Raw genomic sequence first — 22,780 nt, 5'->3', positions numbered from 1 at the left:
GTTGTATAACCAAGTGCCTGGATAAAAGCTTTTGAATGACTTTAGGTATTTTTAAGACATTTCAAGGAAATAGCTCTAATTTTAGCTTTTCTTTGCTTATGTAACAGTTTTGGGCAGAAAGACAACCTTTGGCTAGTGGCTTCCATTGGGTTTGCTGAAATACTTAGAATGTACCAAAGAAGGCACAGAATTCCTCTGAAGTCTTTTAACTCCCTCACCCAGCCTCGCATCAATTTCTTTTTTTATTTCTTTCTAAACTACAGTTGTCTAATATTTCTCTATGATTTTTATTACAACACCTTTCTGTTATTTGTCTTTACTATGAGCTAAGTCTAGATTTCTGCATGTTTCCCACTCTTATTTCATTTGTGTCTTTGAAATTCACTGCAGATTCCATTGTCCCCTTCACCTAGTTTTGTATATCCACAACATCATCGACCTTACTGCTAGTGGCCCATTTGTGCATTTTTGGCATTTGTATACTCACAACTAGGAAGTGTGTTCTATGAGATACACTGGTGTTTTGCCCTCAGTTTTACCAAAGCCCTAAGTCTGAAGTTTTATATAGTGGACATGCAATTAACCTCTCTTTTTCAATGTTGAGGCTTAGTAACCCTGAGTCCCTGTTCATTTTGAACATGTTCTTCAATAGTAGATTCCTTTTTTAAAATAAGTTTTTTATTGTGAAAATACTGTACAGAGGGGTTACAGTTACATGAGAAAGATAATGAGTACATTACTTATCAAGCATTGTTGCCTCCTCCTTTGTTTTTCCCCTACCATCCCTTCCTTCCCATATCCATAACTTCACCCCTCCCCTAAATTGTAAAGTTCATTTTTCAAAATAGTGCCTTGTACATCTCGTTGTTACAATGGGTCAAACATTATCCCTATTTAAACATTCTGTTTTTTTCCCTTCCTTTCCCTTTGTGCTTCACAACCTATGTTTGTAGAATTAGAATTGTAGAATTGTAGAATTAGGATGTAGAATTGTAGAATATATCCTTTGTTCTTTATACACAATGGAATTCTATGCCTTCATAAGAAATAATGACATTGCCCCATTTTTTAGGACATGGAAAGACTTGGAAAAATTATATTAAGTGAAATAAGCCAGGCTCAAAGAAACATAGGTCCCATGGTTTCCCTTATTTTCAATAACTAATATATGTCTGAGACAAGCAGAAAAGGTCAGATAAGTTGATGTTAGGTGAAATTAACCCCAAGATAAGTATTCAAATGTTATTTTTTTCTTTCTTGGGATTGTTTCTAACATATTTATAAGATGATTTCCTTGTTGCTTTGTATGTCTCTCTCCCATGGTATAACTCCTGCTTTCACTGTATTGATGTAGGTATAATTTGGGGAGGGGAAGGGGAAAAGCAAATTGTTTAAATAGGGATACAGATGGACCCATTGCAACACTGAGATGTATAGGTTGTTATGTCGAAAAACGAACTTTACAACTTTGCGGGGGGGTGTGTGTGAAGGTGTGAGGGGAGAGAGATGGGAAGGGATTGGAAGGGGAAACAAAGGAAGAGGCAACAATGCTTGATAAGAAATGTACTCATTACCTTGTCCATGTAATTGTAACCCCTCTGTAAGGTGTTGTCACAATAAAAAATTAAAAAAATATATTTTTCTATAATAGACCTATTCCCTTTGCTGGATTTGAGGAAAAAATACTGATTCTGCAGTAGTGACATATTTTGGGGATATATGAATAATATATATATTTCCAAAATCCCTGCAGAATATATATACATATATATTATCTATAGGACATTTCATGTAACTTCTAGTCTCCTTTATACAAATTATAGGTTAATTGATCAACTTGAATTTATCTGGGTAATCACAAATAATAACATTCTATCTAGAGTCATAGGTGGTACAAAAACAAAAAAAACAAACCATAATAATTAAGGAAAATAAAACCCTGCAAATAAAGCATACAAAAATGGCAGTATACAATTATAAACTCCCATAATTGGATTAGGATTAATACAGATGTTAACCAGGAAATATTGAGAAGAAAAATGAAAAGATTTCATTACAAAACACATAATAAAGTTTCAGTTTCAGGGAACATTTTTAGGAAGTTTGTTGTTGAGAGTATTTTGAAATCATTCCTTAGTGACATCTCCCTTCTGGACATTTGTTTCCTCCATCTCTACCTTTATCTGGGCTACTCAGGCTAGATTCTTCTCTTCTCCCTCTAATTCTTTCTTATTCAGGTAACTTACAATTTTCTTCTTTAATATAAATCTCTGTATGGTTATAGTTTATTTGGTGTGATTATCTAGATGTGTATAACTTGATGGTACACTAAAATTACTTCCTCAGTGAGAGCTCTATTAGCTCTATCTGCTATCTTCTCCAGGATCCAGACAAGATCTCATTATTAGTATAAAACTCTAGTTAGATCCAACTAATCTATTTAAATACAAGTAATCTTGTAATAGTTCATATTGTAATCTAAAAAATTAGTACAGAAACAGAGGAAAATGGGAAAACATACAACAGCATGACCCATCAGCTGCACTGGTCATTGATTAAAATAAACAACTCAGCAGGATGGGAAGGAGGGATGAGAATGACAGAACAGCTGACATTAAGTAAAAGGAAAGAAATTGTACATATTACCTGATGTAAAAGAAATAACTGTATTGTTAAAGCTCATAGAATTCATAAACTTTATAGACCACAATAAAGACAATTTGCCCCATGAAGGTTAGAATGTGTTTGTGGCTTTAACCAAGTATCACTATACCACAAAACTGTGAAATTTGTGAAATTTATATAATCACTTAATCACAATACAAATTACTATAAAAAAGAAATAAGTACTAATGAGAGAAACAGAATCCTATCTTATAAACCAGTTGAACATTTTAAGGGAGTCTTTAAAATATCAGATGTCCTGTAAAACACAGGGTCTTGTCTTACAGTGTTCTTTTTACCCTTTAAACTATTACATTCTTGCATTCTTGAACGTGTAGTTCTATAGAACGTGTCAGGCACTTAGAAGCTGATTTCTTAGTATAAAAATTCTTACTACCTTTGAGGGATAAATTCTCTAATCCCCATGCCTTAATCTGTTAAAACAGATTTCCTTGTTTACCATGGAAAGTGATTTAACATGTATTTGCGTTTAAGTAAGGTCATTCTCCAACAGGTAACTCAAACAGCCAAACTTCTTCCATTGGGCAATCAAACCATCTTTACATTTATTATCTGTACAGAGAGTTCAAAATGATTTCATTTGTGATCGTTTCACTGTTCGGCCATAAAAATATTATGGTTTCACCTTACCTGCCCAAAGTCCTCAATATATCCACACAGAGGACTTGCAAATATCAACATTGCTTCATTCTCAAGGAGAGTAAACTAGACCGTTAATCATCTAGATATCTTTATTCAAATATAAGAAAAATCTACTGCTATGAACAGATTCTATCAGTGAGAGTGTAGAGTATTTTCAGTATCACAGGTTTTCAATATGTTCATGCTTCCTCCTCTAGTCTAGCTTTGAAGTTGAAACTAAAATATTTGGTTTGTATTTCACATTTGGAACAGAATCCCTCAGGTCATTGGAATGATTATTTAAAGTTGTTTAGTATCTTCAGAAATATCGCTCAAATGTCATAATCATCATGAATTAATAATCAAAATAGTTACAAACATACATTTCTTTTTTTTTTTTTTTGTCGGTCATGGGGCTTGAACTCTGGGCCTGTGCGCTGTCCCTCAGTTCTTCAGCTCAAGGCAAGTGCTCTACTACTTGAGCTACAGCGCCACTTCCGGTTTTCTGGTGGTTTGTTGGACATAGGAGTCTCACGGTCTCTCCTGCCCGGGCTGGCTTTGAACTGCGATCCTCAGATCTCAGCCTCCTGAGTAGCTAAGCTTACAGGCGTGAGCACCAGCGCCCGGCGTCATACATTTCTTTAGTGGGAAAATATGGAAGTTCTAAATAGAAATGAGCATCAATTAGATAACAGTAGATGACTTGAAGCTAATTAGAAAAAATAAGCAAGACTTAATTTTTGTACATTGTATACTTTAAGGAACATAAATTCCAGTGCTATATCCTAAGTGATGAAGGCTAGTACTGCTATGCTTCAGGGCTTCAGGGCTTTCTGATTTGCAAACCTTTCTAAATGGTAAAGACACATTGGGAAAATTTGAATGTTGAGATAAACAAATATCTTTTTGTCACGATATCTCCATTTTATTCTCTGTGTCTCTGTTTTTGTCTGTCTCTCTGCCTCACTCTCTCATCTGTCTTTTCATCCCCATTCTAGTGATACTTCTATATTAATTTCTACATTATTTAATAATATTAAGAGACAGTACCAATCCATTGCTCACATGAAAATGCAAGTGTCTAGTTTCATGCAAATTTACTTTGAAACAATATGTGCCAAGTAGAAGTCTCTCCTTTCTTTTTTCTTGTTCTAAATACATTCCATTTTGATTCAAAAAACTCTTTGAAATTGGAAAAGTGAGACAAAGAAAATCGCCAAGGCTTTAAAGAAAATGATCTTCAGTGGTTGCAAAAGCAGAACAGAACAACCAGGTGCCTTGAGCTGTGGCTCAAGTGATACAATGCTAGCCTTGAAAAAGAAAGCTGAAGCCCTGAGTTTAAGTCCCAGGACAGGAACAGAAAAAAAATCATGAAACCATAGTCTTAACTCATTTCCAATTATTGTGTTAAGAAACAAGACAAACAAAGAAAGTCAAACAGCTGTGAATTAATATCCACTGATTTGGCTTGAGAAGGATTGCAGAAAAGCTCAGAGTATTTACAATTGTGGCAGGCACTTTGGGTTCTGGATAAGCAATAGAACTAATTATATCTTCTATTTTTCTATTTTTGGCTAGTCCTAGAGTTTGGCGGTATATAATATTGATATCAAAGTCTATTGTTTTAAAATGTAAAACCTGTATCAATTTACAACTTTTTACATGTGCACTGCTCTTGCCATCTAGAGATGAGATTTCACTTTGCCATCTACATGTGAAAATGATTCCATTTTCTTTTAAACATGGTATCTATTCAGAGAGATTTTTCAGGAGTAACCTTCTCTAGTCAAAAGACTTCTACTTGTAACCTATAATGCTGTACATTTTCTTCATGGGGTTTTAAGATCTGCATACACACATGTACACACACACATGCACACACACAGAGCTTCTGCTGAGTTCCTCACATCCTAGGCCTTTATTATATATTATATTATTATATTTATCATATATTATATATAATTTATTAAAAAATTTCAATAGTCTACATTTAAAGAATATATATACATATATATTCCCATTCCGCAGTGGTTTTTAAGATCACACCTTTTCTATTATTCAAAAACATATGATTTTAGCAGCAGCATTTCCATGAGGTTTGTGGCAGAAAACAGATGGTAAATTTGAAAGAATTTAAGTGAGAAAAGGGAAATCAATGAAGTGCTTATTTAAGGAGTCATACGGAGGGTTAAAAAATCAAATTGAAATGTGACAAATCCTTAGGTTTATCTTAAAGACTATTGGAAGAAGGGAACTGTTGGCCTCCTATGTTTGGAAGGACCAGGTGAGGACCCGGCATTGTGGAAGGATGGGTGGCATGAGCTGTGGCACTGTGGTGCATGAGAAATATAAAGAAGGCAAAACCATGGTAGATCTAGAAGGTTAGGAACTATCAGCCTAAACTCTTCCTCCTGCTTATGTGATTAGTTCACTTATGGTTTTATTTTTACTTTTTGGAAGGCCTACCATGTAGTGTAGGATGATTGGAAACACGCAATGCTCATGCTTTCTCTGCCTCAGGCTCCCAAGTGCTGAGAGCACAAGTGTGAATCCTTCCTGCTTTAAGATCCAAAAGTGCCTGCTGGTCAACCATCCAAGCAAAAGCAAAAAACCCCAGTGGGGGCACATATATGCATCTCCAGGGAGGAAATAAAGAGAAAAAATAGGAAGGAATGAAGAATGAATGCAAACATGTATTTCCTCCACTCCTAATTCCATAATCCATGTCCTTGAGATGTATAAGGAGTAACACCATAAAATAAAAACAGATGAAATTCTCCCCTGAGACTCACATAATTTTATCTTAGCATTCATAGTAACATTATTCATAAGAGATAAAAGATAAAATTAAAGTCAATTATCAGAGTCTTTGATAAGCAAAATCCGGTATACATATATTCACATGACAATATGCATATATTGCTATACCTTCATAAATGAATCTGTATGGTAATATTATACAATTCTTAAAACCATTACATTCTTATGCATGTAACAATATGTGACAATCCTGAATGTTATTGCTAGGTACAGTCAGACACATAAGAATAGATATTGCACAATTCTACTTTAATATCTAAAAAGACAAATTTGTGTAATAAAATGGCAACCTAAAATCTAAGTTGCAGTCCATGTATTTAAGTCCATAGGTATCTCAGGTAAAATCTCCTTTTTTTAAATCATTGTTCTATTTATTCAATATTTTGCAATTCCTTTCCAGGTTATAATCACAAATGTTGACCTTATGAACCTTTGGTCCACTATATAGGAGTCTTGTTTATTTTGAAGATGACCTTTAAAGTCATTTTAGGCGAGCATTGGCAAGATCTGAGATTGACTATAACAACTGCATAACTACAAAGACATATTTCAATACATTTCTTAAAATGCTAAATTTGATGAATGCTAGTAATACATTGGAACATTACATCATGAAACAGGTAGTGAGTTCACTTTAAATTTAAGTCATTGAGTGACTGGAATACTTATTCTTTATGAGACTTTGTCTGAGCATGTACTTTTTCTCCATTTTTTAAATTTTAATTTTATTGTTAAGAACATGTTCATTTGTAACAGTGTGGCCATTGCAGTTCTTAGACACACGCAGACTGTGTGTCTATAACATTCTTCTTACAAAAGAGTATTTAACCTTGTCATTTGTTATTAACCACTGTATTGCCAAATGACTGCCATTGTAACCTTCCTAGTTTGGCTACATTGTAGAATTTTGACCACTGTGGTTATTCTCAAATCCTATTTGTCTTATTCCCCACTCTGTAGCCTTGTATTATGTTTCTGTTATATTTCTGGTTTTATAATTATGTGGACATGCACAAATTACTCTCTGCAGAGAGTGTGAATGCAATTAAGTGAGTAATGGAGATGACTAGTGAAGATAGATCTAGTGTCAATTCGACCTAGTTGTAGGACAGTTGCTGTGATACCACCCCCTGTGAGTTCTGACTCAGGTGGACCCTCCGATTAATAGGCCCTCAACTCTTCACCATTCCCATCAATCTGTGGCAAATATTTCCCCTTGTAAGCACAGTACGTATTGAGCTCAGGATCTCCATAGCTTCTGCCAAGGAAGCTTCTTACCTATCGGTTGAGAGAGCAAGGCAGTAGAAATCATAGTCCATAAAAAATTAAAGGGGAAACAGAAGATGCACTCCAATGTCCACATTGTCTCAATGCAGGTACAATCTTCACTGGCAACTCATTGGTAAATATCCCACACATCCATATGTGCATATATGCACACAATACTCCCCCCCCCACAGGAAATAATTCCCAAGAACAATCCTTATAGTTTCATCTAACCCATTTACTTCAAGAAATTGATGCAAAAGTTAGTATTACAAATAGACAGATGACGGGGCAAGTCAACTGTTTCCTTTCAATTCCAGTCTTTCCATTGCCAGATTGTTTCACTGTATTATTTTTTTAATTGTAAAAATAACATACAGAAGGATTACAAATACATAGTCAAGATAATGAGTACATTTCTTATCAAGCATTCTTGCCTCCTCCTTTGTTCCACTTCTCATCCCTTCCCATCTCACCCCTCTCCCCCGCCATACACCCCAAAGTTGTAAAGGTCATTTTTCGACATAACAATTTGTACATCTCATTGTTGCAATGGGTCCACCTATATCCCTATTTAAACAATTTTTCCCTTCCCCTCCACAAATAATACCAACATCAAATACAGTGAAAACAGGGGTTATACCATGGGGGAGGGACATACAAAGCAACAAAGAAGTCATCTTATAAATATGTTAGAAAAAATTGCATGAAAGCAAAAATATTTGAATACTTATCTTGGGGTCCATTTCACCTACCATCACCTTATCTGACCTTTTCTGCTTGTCTCAGACATATACTAGTTATTGCCAATAAGGGAAACCATGGGACCTATGTTTCTCTGGGCCTCGCTTACTTCACCTAATATAATTTTTTCCAAGTCTTTCCATTTCCTAAAAAATGGGGCAATGTCATTCTTTGTGATGGAGGCATAGAATTCCATTGTGTATATATGCCACATTTTCTTGATCCATTCATCTATAGAGGGGCATCTTAGCTATGGTAAATAATGCTGCAATAAACATAGTTCTGGTAGCTTTAGTATGGTCCTGTTTGTGATCATTAAGGTAAATGCCCAAAAGTGGGATTGCTGGGTCATAGGGGAGCTCTATGTGAAGTCTTTTGAGGAGCCTCCATACTACTTTCCAAAGTGGTTGAACAAGTTTACACTCCCACCAACAACGCAGTAAGGTTCCCTTCTGTCCACATCCCCTCTAGCACTTGTTTTTATTGAAGTTCTTGATTATAGCCATTCTAACTGGAGTGAGGTGGTATCTCAGTGTTGTTGTGATTTACATTTCTTATACGGCTACAGTGGTTGAGCATTTCTTCACGTGTCTATTTTCCATCCTTTCCTGTTCAGAGAAGTTTCTCTTTAAGTCTTTAGTCCACTTATTTATTAGGCTGTTGTTTCTTTGAGGATTTGTTGTTGGGTGATTTAATTTTTTAATTCCAGGTATATGTTAGATATAAGATCCTTGTCCGTTGTATGGTTAGTGAAGATCTTCTCCCAATCCGTGGGCTTTCTATTGATCTTGCTGTTCATGTCCTTTGTCACGCAGAAGCTCTGCAATTTCATGCAATCCCATTTGTCCAACCTTTCTTTGATTTGATGTGTTTCCAGGTCTCTATTAAGAAAAATTCGGCCTGTGCCAAAGAGACCTAGGGTTTCTCCTCTTTCATTCTGTAATGTTTTCAGAGTGTCTGCTTTGACTCTGAGGTCTTTGATCCATTTGGAGTTGATTCTGGTGCAAGGTGAATATAAGGACCTAGGTTTAGTTTTCTACAAGTAGTTAACCAATTTTGCCAGCACCATTTACTGAAGAGGCTGTCTTTCTTCAATTCTACTTTTTTAGCTCCCTTATCAAAGATTAGATGGCTATGGGTCTGTAGGTTCATTTCTGGGTTTTCAATTCTATTCCATTGGTCCCGAGGTCTGGCCTTGTGACAGTACCAAGCTGTTTTGATTACTATGGCTTTGTTTGAAATTTGGTATTGATATTCCTCCAGCACTGTACTTTCCATTAAGGATCGTTTTTGCTATTTGGGATCTTTTATTGTTCCATATAAATTTTTGGATTGCCTCTTCTATTTGCTTGAAGAATGTGGTTGGAATATTGATAGGTATCGCATTGAATTTGTAGATAACCATGATTGCCATTTTCACGATGTTAATCTTTCCAATCCAGGAGCATGGGAGTTTTTGCCAAATTCTAAGTTCTGTTTTGATTTCGTTTTTCAGGTTTTTAAAGTTTTCATCATACAGGTCCTTTACTTCTTCAGTTAAAGTAATTCCTAGGTATTTTATTTTTTGTGGGGCTATTAGGAATGGAGTTGCTCTCCTAATTTCAGCCATGATTTTCTTATTGTTGGCATACAGAAAAGCCATTGATTTTTGAAGGTTAATTTTATATCCTGCTATTTTGCCAAAGTCTTGAATCAGCCTGAGTAATTTGGGAGTGGAGTCGGTGAGATTCTTTAAATACAAGATCATGTCATCTGCAAAGAGGGAGAGTTTTACATCATCTTTCCCTATTAGAATCCCCTTTATGTTTACATCTTGTCTTATTGCTGTAGCTAGGCATCTTAATACTAGATTGAAGAGAAGTGGAGAGAGTGGACGTCCTTGTCTCATTCCTGAGTTTAGAGGAAATGGCTTTAGTTTTTCACTACTCAGTATAATGCTGGCTGTAGGTTTGTCATATACAGCCTTTATTGTATTGAGGAATGTTCCATGGATTCCTAATTTTTCCAAAACCTTCATCATAAAGGGGTGTTGGATCTTGTCAAATGCTTTTTCTGTATCCAGTGAGATAACCATGTGGTTCTTATTCTTGCTCTTGTTGATGTGATGAATTATGTTAATTGATTTGTGTATATTAAACCATCTTTGCATCCCTGAAATGTATCATTTTCACCGTGATGTATGATTTTATAGATGAATTGTTGAAGTCGATTGGCCAAAATTTTGTTGAGAAATTTTGCATCGATGTTCATTAAAGAAATGCGTCTGTAGTACTCTTTCTTTGATGAGTCCCTGCCTGGTTTTGGGATGAGGGTTATGATGGCTTCATAGAATGAGTTCAATAGTGTACTTTCTCTTTCAATTTCATTGAAGAGTTGGAGAAGTATTGGTGTGAGTTCTGCTTTGAAGGCCTTGTAGAATTCCACTGTAAAACCATCTGGTGCTGGGCTTTTCTTAGATGGGAGGTCTCTTCTTGTGTTTCTATTTCAATGCTTGATATGGGCCTGTTGATTAGTTTAACTCATTTTGGTTTAGTTTGGGCATGTCGATATTTCCTAGGAAAAGGTCCATTTCTGCCAAATTCTCAAACTTATTAGCATGAATGTTTGAGAAATATTCCCTTATAATGTTCTGAGTCTTGATTGTTTCTGTAGTGATATTTCCATTTTCATCTCTGAGTTTATTAATTTAGGTGTATTCTCTTCTTTTTCTGATAAGATTTGCTAAGGGTCTGTCAATTTTGTTAATTTTCGAAGAACCAAGTCTTTGTTTTGTTGATTCTTTCTATGTTTTTTTTTGGATTCTAATTCATTTAATTCTGATCTAATTTTAATTATTTCTTTTCATCTACTGGATTGGGGTTTGTCCTGCTGCTCTTTTTCAAGGAGGCTCATATATCACATTAAATTGTTGGTTTTAGATCTCTCTAATTTGTTAATGTAGGAACTCAGAGCTATAAACTTGCCTCTGAGTACTGCCTTTGCTGTGTCCCAGAGGAGCTGGTAATTTGTGTGCTCATTTTTGTTGAATATCATGAGCATTTTAATTTCATTTCTAATCTCTTCCATGACCCACTGGTCATTCAACAGTGTGTTGTTCAGTCTCCATTTGTTACAGAACTTTCTTTGGTGTCTTTTGGTGTTTAGTTCTAATTTTATTCCCTTATTGTCTGAGAGAATTCAAGGTATAAATTCAATGTTTCTGAATTTGGACAAGTTTGCTTTGTGGCCTAAAATGTGGTCTATTTTGGAAAATGTTCCATGTGCAGCTGAGAAAAATGTGTATTCTGATGCTGCAGGGTGAATTATTCGGTAGATGTCTGTTAAATTTAGTTGATCTATGCAGTTGTTTAGATCTGCGGTTTCTCTGTTTGCAGAGTTGATATATCTAGTGAGGATATTAGTGTGTTAAAGTCTCCAACAATTAATGTGTTTGGATCTATGTGAGATTTGAGGGAAAGTGGTGTCTCTTGGATAAATCACTGTATTATTATTATTCATCCTCATTGTGTATGAAATAAACAATGGTAGACTTATGGAAGAACTCAGTGCAATTCCTCAGAAATGCAAAGACTTGGAAAAACAAATCATCTTAAGTGAAGTAAGCCAGAACCGAAGAAACCTAGGTCCCATGTTTCCCTTATTACAATAATTAATGTATATCTAGTATAATCTTATCAGTTGAACAGAATAGCTCAATAGTTATGTACCTATGACCATATAAAATGATGCTAAGTGAAATGAACTTCAAGATATGGCCACAAGAGGTTTTTCTTTATTATTTTTTTTCAATATGTTATGTGATTTCTTGTTTCTTTTGTATGTTCTTCTTCCTATGGTATATCCCCTTTTGCCACTGTATTTAATATTGGTACCCTGGTATTGTATATACATTTATTTGAATTATGGAAGGGAAGGGGAACAACAAAATGGTGAAACAAAGAATGAGGGGAGAACCAATCCAACAGTGATACTCACAAGACAATATGTTGGAAATGATCTGTAAAATTTGGGGGTGAGGAGAATGGGAAAAGAGAAAGTAGGAGACAAATGAGGGAAGAGGCAACAAGTTTGACAAGAAATGTATTATTATCTTACTTATGCAACTGTACATCACCTCAACAAAAAAAAACAAAGAAACCCAAAAACATAGTTCAACAAGATAAACAACAGGAAATGAGCATTGAGCAGGGTGCAGTAAGGTCAAGGGAAAGGGGTAGACAAACAAAGAGAAGAACGCTGCGTAGGGGCATGCAGTAAAAACTACAGTGAAGAGGTTGGGAAGGTGGCTCAGGGGTAGAATGCTTGTCTTGCACGCATGAGGCCCTGGGTTCGATTCCTCAGCACCACATAAGCAGAAAAAGCTGGGAGTAGGGCTATGGCTCAAGTGGTAGAGCACACACCTTGAGCTGAAGAGCTGCAGGACAACACCCAGGCCGAGTTCAGACCACAGGACTGACAAAAACAAAACAAAACAACAACAATAAAAAAAACACCACTTCATATCCTTCAAAACTAGGAAGACTGAGGAGTGAGTGGAAAAGGATGGATAAGGATGTTGAAAGGGGCAACATAGAGTCACTGTATTTATAAATTGCTTTGTATAAATGGAAACTACTATGTACCATTCTTTAAATGTAAGTCATCCAAGTTTTGCTTTCAATGACAAACATCTCACACATGCAATAGCTTCATCATCTATGTAGCCATGGTTTTAGTGGAAAGCTTCATGGATCCTAGCCATACTGGAAGGCAATATGGTGTCTTGTGCCCTTCAGATATGCTTGTTGCAGAAGCTTGAGAGCAGTGAATGATAGATTCATTTCTTTATTTATTCTGTGACAGAGTGAAAAGTTTGTAAACTGTAACAGAGTTTAGTGAAAAGAGTATATATAATATATTCTATATATTATATATAATGTATTATATATATTATTATATTATATACTATATATTATTACAAAATTCTTTCTAGGTTTAAGTCATTTTAATTACCCTATCACTCATATTTATTTGTTCAGTAGCTGGAATGTTCTTTTTTGAGTGCATCAATTTATATTACAGAATTCTCAGGATGCTGAGAGAAGGCTTCATCATTGGGTAAAAACCTACATTTTCTCCCTCAACTTAAAATATAAGTCTTTCTGAATGTATTGAAGTATGATATAAGATCCATATTATTGAAGAAGTGAAAGAGGTCTGAGTACACTTTTCTTAATGGAGCCATTAGTGGAAATATGGGATGGATGCAGAACAAGATAGCGTCTTTGTATCCTGAAAGCCAGAGTATGAAAATCAACTGTTGAAAATAGAGGCTGGAGATACAGAAAATAACACAACCAGAGGATTATTTTAGATGTCTTAGCATTGTATTCTGACATAAGCAACAGAGCAAAAGTTGGGCAGGTGGGGTCCTAACAAAACAACACCAGAAGAAATTAAAGTTATGTAAACATTAGAAAGTCCACTGCATGCCCTAGATTCTTTTATTCCTTTTTCAGTTATTCCATACAGAGGCTTGAACTCAGGGCCTTGCACTCTCTAGGCAAGGTAAGCCCCCAGATCACAACAGTCCACTCTTAAAAGCCACCATTTTTAATTTCTAAATTCACCAGAGCTATAAATACATGTTGAACTAGGAAAAAAAATTGGAAGTGAGTAGAAATGTGGCATTTTGGTGTAATTGAGCTTGTGTTTGTTAACAGAGTATTTTGTTTTCCCTAATTTGCTGCCAGACATCTGGATACACACCGAAATTTTTAACAAATTCAAATCATTTCCCAAGTATTTCAATTTTGATTCCATGTATATTTCACGCTAAATATTTGATGATATTTGGGTTTATCTACAAAATGTATGTTAAATGGCCCTATCATTTTTAAATCCAATTTTCTCTTAGAACAGCAGAAAAGAAAAATAAATTGGAAAAAAGAAGAAATACATAGTGGAAATGTGGAATTGGACTCGATTAATATAATGTTGGCCAACTTAATTATGGTTAGACTTAATAATTTCAAGTATAAATAGGTTAATTTTTCTTAATCATACGTATTTTTACAATGCTCATTATTTTGTTTAGAGAATAAAATATTGCTGAAGAGGCAAATTGTTAGAATTAAAACAAAATAAAGAAAATATAAACAAAAGAAACTAATTACAGAGAACAAAATGAATTATGCACATCTAATCAAACTAATAGAATCATTATGAAATGTAGAATTAAAATGTTTTTGAAGCTGGTTATTGGTGATTCACCTTTGTATTACTAGAACCAGGCTTATTATTACAGGAACAAACTGTATTATTAGAACCAAGTTTATTGAACTCTATATTCAAAATATCCCCAAAGAGAAGAGCTAGAAGCAGGGCTCTACCATTAGGGTACCTGTACAGAAAATTACCTGACTCACTCAAAAATATTCAATTCAACCCCAAGTACAATAAATAAAGCAAAATAACAACAACAACAAAAACCCAAACCAAAAACAAGCTGTTAAACTCAGAAAACCAAAGTCTAGAATACTTAAAATGCTGTTTGTCTGGGATAAAATTAGAGGAAGATAGTATATGTCTAAAGGGTAATAAATTTTGAATATGAAATTAATTATCAGAATGTGAAATGTATCACAGAATGGGGGGAATAGTTTGTTTACTAATTTGATTGTGATCATTATATCCCAATATGTACTTATATTAAATCCTTACATTGGTTCCCTTAAAAACAATGATTTTAGTTAATTGGTATTTTCATATTTTCCAAAAAGAAGCATATGAAAATTTATGAGTGAGTAAGCTTGGTAAAAATCAATTTTCTCTCTCCATAATCAGTGATGAAACTTGCTTAGTTATTTTCCAATAATGAAAGTAATCTGAGTTGATTTATATTGTAATTTAACATCTGTGCACATGCTACACTAGTCATTCTTACCATTTGAATGGCATAGTCTTTCTCTGATTTCCTCCACACATTTGATATTATACTCTAAAACAATATTACACTGTGCATTGAAGTAATCCATAAAATGAACTAAACTATATTTATTTGGTGGACTATGGTTAGCAAATGAAAATATGATGAATGATTGCCAAGAGAGGGGTGGTAAGGTAGGCCTTGAAATATATACAAAAAGATTCTCAAGATAGTTTACATTTTAATGCTCGTCATCAGAAGGAACTGTTTGCATTGAATAATATTGTGAAAAAAATCTGTCACATTATTATGTGTTCCAATCATTAAAATATATTTTAAAATCTGTCAATATCTGACTCCCTATTGCAAATGTTTCACTTTAGGATAGTTCTATCATGTCACAATTTCACTTGTAAGTTTTGAGACTTTCTGATGCATTTATTTGCAGTGATATTACCATATAACCTGTTTTCCTGGTCCAGGAAAACACTAATTCCAAAGTATGTAAACAAAGTAAAATTTTATATTAGCTTCAAGGGTAGCTTGATCTTGTCCACCCTAGTTGAAAGCTACTTTTGCATTAAGGGAGTCATAAAGAACCACCATCCACTATCCAAAAGTAGATGGTCTACTTTTCCCCTACCTAACCATTGCCAGATACTTTGTCAAGCCCCCTGCTGAAATTATTCTGTAATATTTTACACTGATCTTACTTTATACTACAAAAACAAAGCCAACAAACAAAAGCAATAGCTTTAATGAAATTCCATGGGCCAATTTCAGTTAAGGAAGATAACAGGATTCAATATACTCTTTGGCTTCTGGTTCTTAAATTGAATAGTGAGGCAGCAACAAAACAAAACAAAAATAACCCTCCAAACGAGTATACTCTCCCCAATCAGGTAAGACCACTTCTAGCTGTGACTTATTGTATTCTTGAGTATGCTTAACATGCTCAAGATTTATAAGCAACTGTATTTCCCTTCTTCCCCATCACTTCTGCCTTTCTTTCTTCTTTTCCTTCTCCCCCTTCTTCCTTACTCCTCCCTCTCTTTCTCCTCTTTTGCTTTTTCCTCCTTTTCTTTTCTTTTCTTTCATGTTAGATCCCTTTTTTTCTTTCAAATAGGGCCTAAGTATGTAGCATAGTCTGTCCTACAATTTAACAGTCTTCCTTCTTCAGCCTTCCAAGTGATGAGAACTGGAACTGCAGCTGTGTCCTACAATGTCAAATCAGTAACTGATCTCCATTTTCAGCAAAACAAAATGAACAAATCTAAGAAAAATAATAAACTGAGAATTGACTCTGCTGAATTGGAGATTTTTCTAATATCAATCAAATACCACTCAAATCTTATGATAAATAAATGAATAAAATCACTGCTCAAGTTAAATAGAAATTATAGACAAACCCCAAAAGATTCTGAACTAACAACAAATCTTCAAATAAAGCAAAATTGAAGACATTTTATCTTAAATACTTTTTGTATAAGGTTGAGTTTTTATTGATTTTTGCCCTTTAGTTGTGATTCCTGAATTGTTGAAAATTGGCTTCATTGTACAGGCTTACAGAAAGCTCCTATTTTGTTGTTCATTCTTGTTTCTTGGAATTACTTTCCATTTAATTTCAATTGTTGTTCTTATTCTCATCGAGTTTCTCATGGTGAAGCATTTCTACTATTTTCTATAAATCACTCACATTCCTTATATTTACTCTCTAAAGGATGATTATTTAAGAAATACAGATAGTTTCTTCAAAATTTTAACAAATTCTAAGTTTTTGTATATTTTTTCACACACCATTTTTATGATGTATACATTATGTACTTTCATTTAAAAAGTTTTCCAATTTTGTCACACATACAAAAACTACCCAATGCCCATATTTAGTTTATTAATCAGAAAAGTATTGAGTACTTTATTTTAGAACATTGCTAATAGATAAATAAAAAGATTAACTATCAATATTAATTTATGAATGATATTAATTAAAATATAAATTGTTATATGTTAATGAACGGGAACTTTACTAACATGGTTCAATTGATAGCCAAATAGTCTTATAAAACTAACATCTTTAAATGAAGATGAAATAAAATATTTCATAAGCATCAGTTTTATTCCCTTATGTAAATAAGATCAGATTAAGAACAATAGCTTAGTATTTGGTAGCAAGTAATATGGTCATAAATCATTATAATGTTAGATAAAAAGATACTACTTCAAAAAGATTTTGCCCAAGTTCAATAACCTTGAAAAAATATTAAAATATGAACCTGAAGGTTTTCATTTTTAACATTTTATATCTTATACTACAGGCCTCAAATGTCATCATTTAGTATTCAGAACAATACCTACAGCAAAATACAACATTTTTTTATTCTTCATTGCAAAGGTGATAAGCAGGGCATTGGAGTTACATAAGTATTGTTTAAACCAAGAAAAGGCAACAATTATAAATTAAGTCACTATTTTCCAAGACCATTAGTGATGGCCTTCTAAAAATTATAGTGAACATTTAAAAACATTTAAAAAGATGTATTTTAACTTTTAAAAGATATACGTTGATGAGGAAAGACATGAGTTAATGCTCCATTTTTCCTCATCAAATTAGAATAAACATTTTACTATAATGTTTGTTACACATAAAATTTAAAGGACAATAGGGAAAATCTCAATGAGCCCTCCAAAAAATTAAAAAACAATTAACCATGAACCATGCTATTTTCAATGGAGAACACACACAAAACTCACTGTGTAACGTGACTTATTTCCATATTCATAATTATATCATTACCAATTAGCCTTCAATAAACAATAGATAATTTTTTCTTTCTTTTTTATTGTGGAAATACCATAAAGAGGGGTTACAATTACATGGGCAAGATAATGAGCACATTTCTTATCAAGCATTTTTGCCTCCTCCTTTGCTTCCCCTTCCCATCCCTTCCCATCTTTCCCTTCCCCTCAACACCCCCCCCAGATAAAATTTTTACTAAAAGTTAGTGTATTATTTCAGATCCTTCTTTTCAGCTGTCTGTCTTTTTATATTATGCCAAAATATGCAATGCAATCATATTTTTATCTTATAAAGCCACCAGGAAAAAAATGGCAATATTAGGTAGGTTTTACTCAAGTGTTCTTTTAATTCAAAACCAAGAGAATGCTTAAATCATAATAAATGAGGAATTTGCAAGACTAATTTTAGCTCATTCTTTAGGGTATTGTGTCATGGAAGATGTCAGTGAGTATAAAAGCCTGGGATTTAAAACAGTAAACGCGCTTCTGGCACGGGACCACGGACAATTAAACTCACCATTTGAATTCTCCTTCATATATAAAATTGGAATAATTCTATTTATCAGCATGTCTTAAACTACTTTAAACTTTATATTATAGAAAATTCAACTGAAAACACTTGAGCAACAGGAAATTTTATCAACTCACAATAGAGGGAGTTTGGAATCACTTCGGATCCCAGCTAAGGTATCCTGGATTCTGGCTCTGTTTTTCTCCTATTGTCTGGTTGGTATAGTAATTCATATCTGGCAGTGTTCACACAGGCAGGCTTTCCTCACAGGTGGAAGTTTGTTTTGTATTTTTGTCTGTCAGGATCCTCCAGGACATACTTTCTTAATTCTATCCAGTAGAAAAGAAATATACTCTGTTCCTACAGGCTTTCTTTCAGGCTAAGAATAGATTTTTCTAAGACTTGTAGCAGAACTGTCTCTGATGATTGATTATTGGTGAGAATTAGATTATACAACCCACTCCAGAAACAATTAGTGGAAAGATACGAATACGATCAGACCTACCAGTTTTACAAATGAAGTATCAGAAAGTAAAGTGTATACAAAAGGCTCATGCATGTATGCTTAAGTAAAATAAAATGTACTACCTAAAGAATAGGTTCTCTTAAGAAAGAAGAGTTCACACACATTCAGGGCTATAGAGAGTGGGATTAATAGAGGGTGGTAGTATTGAAACAGCATTTATTCTTCTAACCTAATCTTCAGGTTGTTCTTTGAAAACTTTCCATTGTCTTATTTATTAATTTTTTTTATTCATTTATTTAATCTTTAAGTGACTGTACAAAGTTCCCATTCTACAAAACAGTCTATGAATATAAAGTGTCTGATAACATTGTCACCCATCCCTCCTAACCCACCCTCCATCATTTTGAAACTGTTTATTTCCTTGCTCATGTGTTTTGAGAACTATATTTTTGTAACATCTGTAACTCAGAAATCATGGGGTCCAATGAGTTGTTGTAGCAGATTGTATATTTTATTTCTTTCATCTTTATAACCCTGCCCAGGGCACTTCATAAAGTTTAAGAAAAATAATTATCCACTTAGAAGAATTCCTTTTTTATTCTAAGATATTCAAGACTAAGAAGGTCTTTCTCCTCTTACTTAAATTTGATTCATCCTCTCAGTCATTATTACTTCTTCTCTCAAACAATCTTTTGTTTCTATTAAATTCAAACCTCAAACTCAGCAAACATATTTCCATGTGTTATTGCACTTGAAATATTGGGAATTTGATTCTTGATCTTTTCAAAGAATGCAATGAACTTAGGAGAAAAGAAAATCTATTTAAACGGAAGAATTGTAATACTGTCAGAGTATAACATTTTTTAGGCTGTGCCATAAAATCAGATAAGGTGATATTACGTCAACTTATCTGATATGACATCAGATAAGCTGCTGTTAGGCGAAATGAACTCCATGAAAAGGATTCAGTTTTTTTTTTCTTTCTTGTGATTGTTTCTAACATATTTATAAGATGATTTCTTTGTTGTTTTGTATGTTCCTCCCCCACGGTGTAACCCCTGTTTTCACTGTATTTGATGTTGATATAATTTGGGGAGGAGAAGGGAAAAAACAAATTGTTTAAATAGTAATACAGGTGGATCCATTGCAACAATGAGATGTACAAGACATTATGTCGAAAAACGAACTTTACAACTTTGGGGGAGATGGGGGAGAAGAGAGGGAGCTCAGGGCGGGGTGGGGTGGGGCAGGGCAGAGATGGGAAGGGATGGGAAGTGGAAACGAAGGAGGAGGCAACAATGCTTGATAAGAAATGTACTCGTTATTTTGCTCATGTAATTGTAACCCCTCTGTACAGTATTTTCACAATTTAAAAAAAAGTGGTTGTTAATAACTCCTGAATTTGTTTCTCTTCTTAAAACTGAATTGTATGTTTCCTATGGTTTCCCTTATTTTTTTTTTCTGATCAAGCTGCCAAATTTTATTTTTCACACAAGGATATTTATATGCTTGGACTTAGGGCGTGGTGCAAAGGTGGTCCTTAGTAGATTTAGGGCGGGGTGAAAAGGTGGGATTCTGTAAACTCAGCCTCAGGTTGTTCCAGTTAGAAGTGATCTGTACAACTAGGGCTGGGGTGGGTTAGAAGTAGGGAAAGAGGCAGAAAAAAGAGGGAGGGGATAAGAAGCTTGACAAGAAATGTACTCACTACCTTACTTATGTAACTATAATCCCTCTGTACATCACCTTGACAATAAAATTATTTTTTAAAAAAGATCCAGAAACCTAGGATTGCTGCAAAGAAATAATGCCCACAGCATTTCTTAAAATGATGTCAAAGGGACTAAACTCATTTTACTCTTCTTTGCTTTTGTTCTTCTGGTCTTCCTTTGTGTTAGGTTGAAAATAGTACAATGTTTATGGGAAAAGAAAATTAAAGTTGAGAGTCTTAAATTGTACATTTGATGCTCTCAGATATGTATTATGACAGCAGCCTCAAATAATATTGTTTCAAATATAATATGAATTTATAGGTTGAGATTCAAATCATTATATTGAACATTGAAAAAGAAAACATGAATCTAATCTATTAATGGATTAAACAAATACTGAATACAGAGAAAATGACTTCCTATTTGGGAACAAGTATTGGTTGGTACTTATAATTAAATATAAATTTTCTTTAAGAAATCCATAATCTCTCATGAGAGAAGAAAATGTAAAAATAATTCAAACACAACATGACCATTAAAATGTTATTTTGACATTTGGCAAAGAGAAAAGAAAAAAAAAAGAGTCTCCTTTACTTGACTTAACTTAGAAAAGATTTTTACAACTCTATGATTAACTACAAATTTATATGTTGAAGACTAAATCCCAATGCAATGCTCATCACAGGTGAGCCACTGGAGGATAATTAGCTCACAAATTCCATGCTTTTATCTTGAGATTAACACCATTTGATGGAGAGACAAAGAATCCTTCTGTCCCTGCTACCCTCTCCCTCATGTGCAGGATAAGGGAGCAGACAATTTTTCTCTTCCTAAATTTCATTCTCCATCACCTCTTGCATTTTCATACACTAACTTGCCAGGCTACTAAGTGATCAGGCCTTTTGTGTACTCTTCAAAAGCTTAACAAAATACCAAGAAGTTTGTAAGTTTTAGGACACTAATACCAAACTGAAGATCTCTAAAATGCTACTTTTACTTCCCAAGTATAGATGGAATTTTTTAAATGAAAAAATAGTATTTCAGTGCCATGAACATGTTGTTACATATAATTAAACCAATTGATGTCCCTGAAAACATAAATTAGTTAAAAGTAAGCAATATTATCCAATCATAAAAAAGAACAAAATAAGGGAATTATGTTTTTTACATAATACTTATAAATATTTGAAGCTTATTTATTAAAACATAACTAGAAGGACTACTATTGTAATAAAATATTGTCAAACAAATTTAAGACACATCTCTATTTAACCATATATTATAATGTATGTTTGTATATATATATATATATATATATATATATACACACATACATGTACATATATATTTTGTTCTTGTTCACTGAAAAACTTGCCATCTATCTCATTGCTCTCATCTGCAATTTTTTATAAAACAGTTCTTTCGTACCAACAAATAGACCAATGATCTATATTCAGAAGGAAATTTTTATGACTCCGCTTATTTAAATGCCCTTCTTCACATTTGAAGTTGTATTTTTTGGCATTTCACAGCCTGTAAATCAAAATCCTTGAGAGACTCCTGCCATGCCAGCACACGGAAGTGCTTTGGAGTGGCCTGAGCATGTTGAAGGGTATATTCTCTTAAGCTCTGCACTGCCAGTTTGCTGGGTCATCAATCTTGTTCAGCTCACAGCACGACAATTTGTCTGGACAATACTACATAAAGGATAGCAGAAGGTTATTGTTAGGTTATGAAGTTTTTCCGGACAAGTACAATATGCTAGGAATCTATAAATGTAAAAATGAAATAAAAATAAAATAAAAATCCCGACTACTAGATTTGCTTTGTAATGAAATCTTCTATTTCATTACATAGTGCAGAAAAATTCTGAAGTCAAGTTTATATCCTCCAATTCGAATAGATGCAACCTGAGTTTATGAACTGACCACATAGCTTTTTTCATAAATGCTTCTGACACTATTCTATAGAGTAAGGGTTTCATGGGTAATTTGACATTATCCTTTGCCTCCAGAAGATGAGAGAATGGTTTGATGAATTGTTAGAATTGGAATTTGATGACTAGTATGATTTATAAAACATAGCACATGAGATTATAAAGATGTGTAAGTTTGTGCTGAAATTAAGCAATATACATATCTATTGTATTTTATAATCACTTATATTGTTCACTAAATAGTGTGATATTGACACAATTTTATATCAAAATGCCCATGAGCCTTGTTGTTCTCATTCCACAATTTTATATGTAATTA

This window comes from Dipodomys ordii, unplaced genomic scaffold (assembly GCF_000151885.1).
Source record: "Dipodomys ordii isolate 6190 unplaced genomic scaffold, Dord_2.0 Scaffold21, whole genome shotgun sequence".
In the NCBI taxonomy this organism is placed as follows: domain Eukaryota; kingdom Metazoa; phylum Chordata; class Mammalia; order Rodentia; family Heteromyidae; genus Dipodomys; species Dipodomys ordii.
Note: the sequence above shows the minus strand (reverse complement) of the source record.